We start from the raw sequence: 5,828 nt of genomic DNA, 5'->3' as shown, positions 1-5,828 counted from the left end.
GGCCTCTTCGGATCTCTTAGGAATATAGAAATGGTAGAAAGAGAAACAGTCGACCTAAAAACATATGGGCCTAAAAAAGAACTGCAAAATTGAACAAGGTGCGGAAGGCATTGGGGGTAAATTCACCGATGTAGGTCTGGTAGAATTGGCTGAGCTATTGAATAAAGAAAGAGAGAGAAAATCGGAGTCCACCCTCTAACTGATTTTGGTATAAGGTATAATAGCCAGGAGGGGGAGTATGATCTTTCTCTTCAGAATGAGGAAATACAAATAGGTAGTCAGTGGGAGCATGTGAAAGAGCCCGGAGCTGATCCTCGTCCGAGGCATCTAACGACGAAGGGTAAAGCTCGAACCAGGGATCACATATCCTGACTGGCTCCTCGGTGTGATAGAAACTGAGCTGGTCCCGGACTGGGCCATAATTACCAGCAGAGAGGCAGGAGCTGACCCCCTCGGTTTCAAGACGCTCACCTGGCCTGTTAGGGACATCAGCTAGGGAATCATATTGGTCCACCTTGCGGAAGAGCTCCTCGGTGGTCGAATTGGAGGATTGATTGGGGAATGCCATAATTAAAAAACATACCGAAGTTTGGGGAGGTCGGAAGTTTGGAGTTAGGATGGGATTGAAGTTGAGAAAGTGGGAGGTCAGAGTCGAGGTGAAAATGATGGAAATGTAAAGTACGAATGAAAAGAGGTGACCAATATTTATAGAGGAACCATGATGAGATTGGACCGTTGATTTCAAATGGATTGAACGATCGAGATCGTCTCGAAATGCGCAAAAATAACCGATAGGGTAATAAATGGGAGAGATGTTTAAAAATCAGGGCAGAAACAAACACGGCTAGGAGCTCTGGCTCCTATATCAGCACAGCCCACTGGCCACCGAAAGCTCAGACCACCGCGAGATTCTGGTCTCTTTTGTTAGCTCGACTTGAGGGGGATGACTCGTGATTACGCAAGAGATAGGCTCAACTTACCCTCGATTGCCCGTGAGAATTTAGGCCCAATATACAGATAGTTCGAGGAAGTCATCTTAAGGGTTAGGGTTCATCAGAAGTTCCCTCATTAACTCGGATCCATCAGATCATCTAGGGATCCACCCGGGACACCATTTATCCATATCCATATATCCATCAGATCATCTAGAAGCTCATCCCAATCGACCTCCTATACTTCCATAATCTTATCGATCAGCAAGACGTGACCGACCTCCCAGCAAAGTGTCCGTCCCGACCTCCCAGAATATATTATTGCACCTACTGAATGGTCTCGGCCGAGCTCCCATATAAATCCTGGTATTAGATGATTTTATGCCTCAGGGAGCTCCCGCTCGTATATATTAATGTGTAGTCAACAGAAATAAAACACGTAGAGATTTAATCTAATTTTATCTAATATTTTGAGAATCCAGAGTCTAAAATATTTAGGACTCTACAAATACCAGAGTTTTAGTCGTCAAAGAATTCCAAACATATAGGGACTCTTCTCCTCTAAATTTCAGGTTTCGATCATTGTTTATTTATTCATATATTTACTCATTCCGAACACATACAATATTCTTTCTGTTTTTCTATTCTCTAACTTGAGCGTCGTAGGGGGCTACGCCGGAACAACCTTCCTTTTCCTTCTAACGTTCATGTTTGTGCTTCCAGATCTGCAGTCCGACCCGAGCTTACAGAGCAAGATCCGACCTCTCAGTTTTCCCTCGCGATTTTCATCAACATCAATCATGCTTCCCAATTTATGCGAACTTCATTTTTGTATTTGCCAAATTTGCTAGATGATCTTGATACCATCATCCAAGGCATGAATGTCTCCATAATTTCTGCTGGGATTTTCACCTTCCAATTCTCTCAGGTATGGTCACCTCTGTGCTCTCCTCTTCCCTCCCTCGCCTGCTTCGTTGCCCCGTCATGGTTTTTCCGATGACTCATCGGTACTGCAATCTCTTTGAAGATGTCCATAAACTCCGCACTTGAAATGTATCAAATGGATATCCTTGTACTCAATCCTTCATACTTTCGATCTCAACATAAACTTCGCCAAGAGCGGTTTGCTAATGTCCACCTCCACACAAATTCTAGCAAACTTGCCACTCGAAACCAGGCTAGTGGCCTGATCAACTCGGATGGGTTTTCCAATCTTACTCCCAATCTTCATTAAGAACTCTGTATCATAATACTATGTCGGAAGACAGCGGAACCTCACCCAAACCAAAACTTTTTTATGTCATATCCAAGAACGGATCGAAGTTGGGTAAAGAAATACATATAATGATTCATGACTATCCACGGACCTTCATATTTCGCGTATTCATAGTGTAACGTTCCGAAAGTTTGAAGGTCCACGTCAACCACATACATGCAAGTTATTAAATTTCTTTGGTATTTTATTAAATTGTTTTAAAGTTTTAAATGCATTTTTATTTCATTAATTTGTGATAATATTTTTATGCATTTTATGCATAATTCATGCATGGTAAAATTTAATTCATGAAATTTTAAAGGTTAATTCATTAAAGATTTTTAAGTTTCATTTCGAGCTCGAACGAGGAACGGAGACCGGAGAATTTTCAGGAAAATTATTTTAATTACATGATTTGTTTCTAAATATTAATTTAAGATGTTTTAAAGGTATTTTTCAAGAATTGGGATTTATTGGATATTTTTAAACGCAAGATTTTAATTTTTATCGGTACGCAAATTTTAGCGAATCGGGTAACTTTTTGAGGGTTCGGCTAATATTTTCAAAAAATTTTCAACACGAAATATTTTTCGGGAGTATGTTTGGATTTAATGAGCCAAATTTTAAGCTCGTTGGACTTAAAACTCTTTTAAGCTTTTAATTAAACCATTAGGGACCATTAGGTAATTAATTAATAACTAATTAAACCTACCCTACACAATTACCCTCCCCACCAACCGACACCCCTTTCATTAGAGATCCTCCAGCTGCAATTGTCTATCAGTTTCATCATTCCTATTTGAAGGCCACGGTTTTGCTTGTTTTGCAATAAAGAAGTTCCTCCGGCGCTCCTCTCTTCATTCTTCTCATGCTAATACGTCTAAGGCACGCATTGTATCATTATTTCTGTATAATTCACGTCGTTATATGCTGTCATGTGTGTATTATTTATGCTTGGCTCGGTATTTTCATGACAAATTCTCATGGCTTTGGTTTTCATGATTTAAGTTTGCATCTTCTTGGCATCTCACGTTTTTTTTAAGGGTTGCAAGGGGACTGCCGATCTGTGGTTTTGTGGGTGATCTTGTTGTGTTTAAGGTGAAATGTTGAAGGAAGTCTATGGAACACTCGGCTATGGGTGAAGGCCGATGGCTTCATGCGTGTGGCTAGGGAAGGGCTCGGTTTTGGGGTAGATTAAGTGCAAGGGCTGAACCAGCAACTCGAGGACTGATCTGAGCCATGGACTCGACTCTTGAGGGTCTGAGTCAAGACCTGGAGTGGTTCAAGACCTACTGGAACGATCCACAAAGTCGATCGAGCTGCGGGTAGGAGGTTTGGTCGCATGGTGCGCTTGAGGTGATAGGCGATCGTGCGAGCTGTGCTTCTTTCATGAGGGTGTAGCCGTGGTTCCTTTGGGTTCAGTAGAGTCCTGGTGTTGTCTAGGAGAGGTGAGTCAAGAGCTGGAAGGGCTGGTGGTGGGCTAGGAACGAAACAATGGGTAGTTAGCTCACTAAGGATGATGCGCGCTTGTGCTGTGATTTTCAGCAGCATACAGCAGGGTTCTTAGAGTTCTAAGGGGTTTGAATTGGGTGGATTCATGTCTGGTATGATGTTAGGAGTGGATCATAGGCACTTGGACGAGGGATAAGCTTGGTCCTTGGAGATATAGCTTCATTGGGAGAAGGTGCGATTTCGTTCGGGTTCTACGTATTGGGTTGTATAGCAGCATCACGCTTTGGTGTGGCTTAGTTTAGAAGGTCCTTACGGTCTTAAAGATGAGATTTAAAGTTTGGACATGGATGATAGGAGGTGGACCGAATTATTAAGGGTAGGAGCCATGTGTGGGTTGTTGATTGCACCAAAAAAGGGGTGGTGGCTGAGGTTTTAAATGACAGGGGGTAGTGGCCGAAAGCTTATGGATTTAAAGACATAATTTTTGTAGTAAATGGTTGGTTTAAGTTATGTTTCAAGATGGGGAAATTTTGGTTAAATTTCAAGTCGATTCGGGTTAAAACCGGGACACCGATCCAAGTTTTAAAACAATTAGGTTAAGTTATGAAATGAACTCGAGTTTACGTCTAGAGATACTTTTAAATATGTTTTGGGATATTTTAAAGAGTTTGGTAAGTTTCGGGTCAATTTTAGAGGTCCAGGGATGAAACGATAATTTTTGGGTTCCCAGGGGCAAAATGGTCATTTTGCACTCGGGGTGAGGTTTTGGTCCTGGCAGCGCCCTGAGCACAAATTCATGATATTTTAAATGTTAACGCATCATGATTCACGATTTTTAAGATTTTATAAAAATATACGTTGCATGCTTGAATTTAAAGGAAATTGCATTTATACATGAATTTTATAAGTGATGACAATGATAATGTTTTGGATGAAGGGAATTAGTTGTGGCTATCGAAGTATATGTAAATGGTTAAAACGTATATGTAAATGCTGATGATGAGGCCTAGGCACAGTGGATGGGTGATCCTGTCACTGATGTCCGACAGCCGCCGGATACCGCGGTTCTATGTATGATGGATCCATCGTAAATGATGTACGATAGTCACCTCTAGTGAATTGAATTCACCAATGATAAATGATGAACGATAAATGATGAATGATAAATGATGAACGATAAAAGATGAATGATGAACGATAAATGATAAACGATGAATGATGAATGATGATTAACGATGAGCTGTTTTGACACGTCATGATTTTACACGACACGTTTATGTTCATGTTTTAAAGTTCATGAAAGATATGTTGGCATATGATTTTACACAACACGTTTACGTTATGCTTTTAAGTTCATGAAAGATATGTTGTGTATGATATTTTTCACTGTTGTGTGCTATGTATATGTACTTGTTAGTCCTGGTACAGGCGTGTTGAGTCTTTAGACTCACTAGGCGTGTGTGATGCAGGTGAGCTAAATGTTGAGGAGACTGGAGGTGCCGAACTCTGAGTAGGCAGACTTGGTGGGGTGACACGACCCGAGGACCACATGTTTTCCGCATTACGATTTATGAGATTGAGAGGAGATGAATATTTTCATACGTTGATGATTTTAAGATTTTTACTCGTTTATGTTTACGTATGATTTTTGATGAGTTTGGTTAATTTAAACTGCATTATTTTTACGGTAAGATAATTTCGATTATTTTAAATATTATTTCGAGAATGCGAGCTTTTATTAAAAAAAAATGTCCCGTAGAATTTTAAAAACGAACGAACGTTACACATAGTCATCTATAGAAGCAAATATAACTATGTAATAATGATCATCAAGGGCAACTAGTTCAATTGGAGCTTTTGGCTTCCACAAAGCTTTGATACGTCTGAGAAGATAGTTACATCCTCCTTGTCTTCACCATAGAGTTCATCTTACGAAACCGTTCCATCATCCTCGTGGTATCATGATGATGATCCTACAACCTGTTTCCTCAGAAAAGTATCCTTGAATGAGTGTTGATTCGCTGCATTAGTTATCGCCTTAGGATCTCCCATCTCCCCGTGGTTGTCCTTCGATGGACCTTCCATGATTACATATTTGAATCCAGTAGCTTGCTTCATTCAAGTAGATGTTTTTTCTTTTGAAAGAGCATTTATTTAACAAAATAATTAAATTAAAATTCTAAACATAA

The 5,828-nt window shown here is 40.2% G+C and overlaps 1 long non-coding RNA gene across 1 annotated transcript; it reads left to right on the top strand.

Annotated features, from left to right (window-relative positions):
- The first annotated feature begins 2,961 nt into the window (after positions 1-2,961).
- Positions 2,962-5,344, top strand: LOC142546389 (uncharacterized). Its single transcript, XR_012820459.1, has 2 exons — positions 2,962-3,072; positions 5,109-5,344. It is a non-coding gene; the product is annotated as an uncharacterized LOC142546389 (long non-coding RNA).
- The last annotated feature ends 484 nt before the right edge of the window (positions 5,345-5,828 follow it).

The sequence above is a fragment of the Primulina tabacum genome, chromosome 1 (assembly GCF_025594145.1).
Source record: "Primulina tabacum isolate GXHZ01 chromosome 1, ASM2559414v2, whole genome shotgun sequence".
In the NCBI taxonomy this organism is placed as follows: Eukaryota; Viridiplantae; Streptophyta; class Magnoliopsida; order Lamiales; family Gesneriaceae; genus Primulina; species Primulina tabacum.
This window is presented reverse-complemented; position numbering and strand designations above follow the sequence as displayed.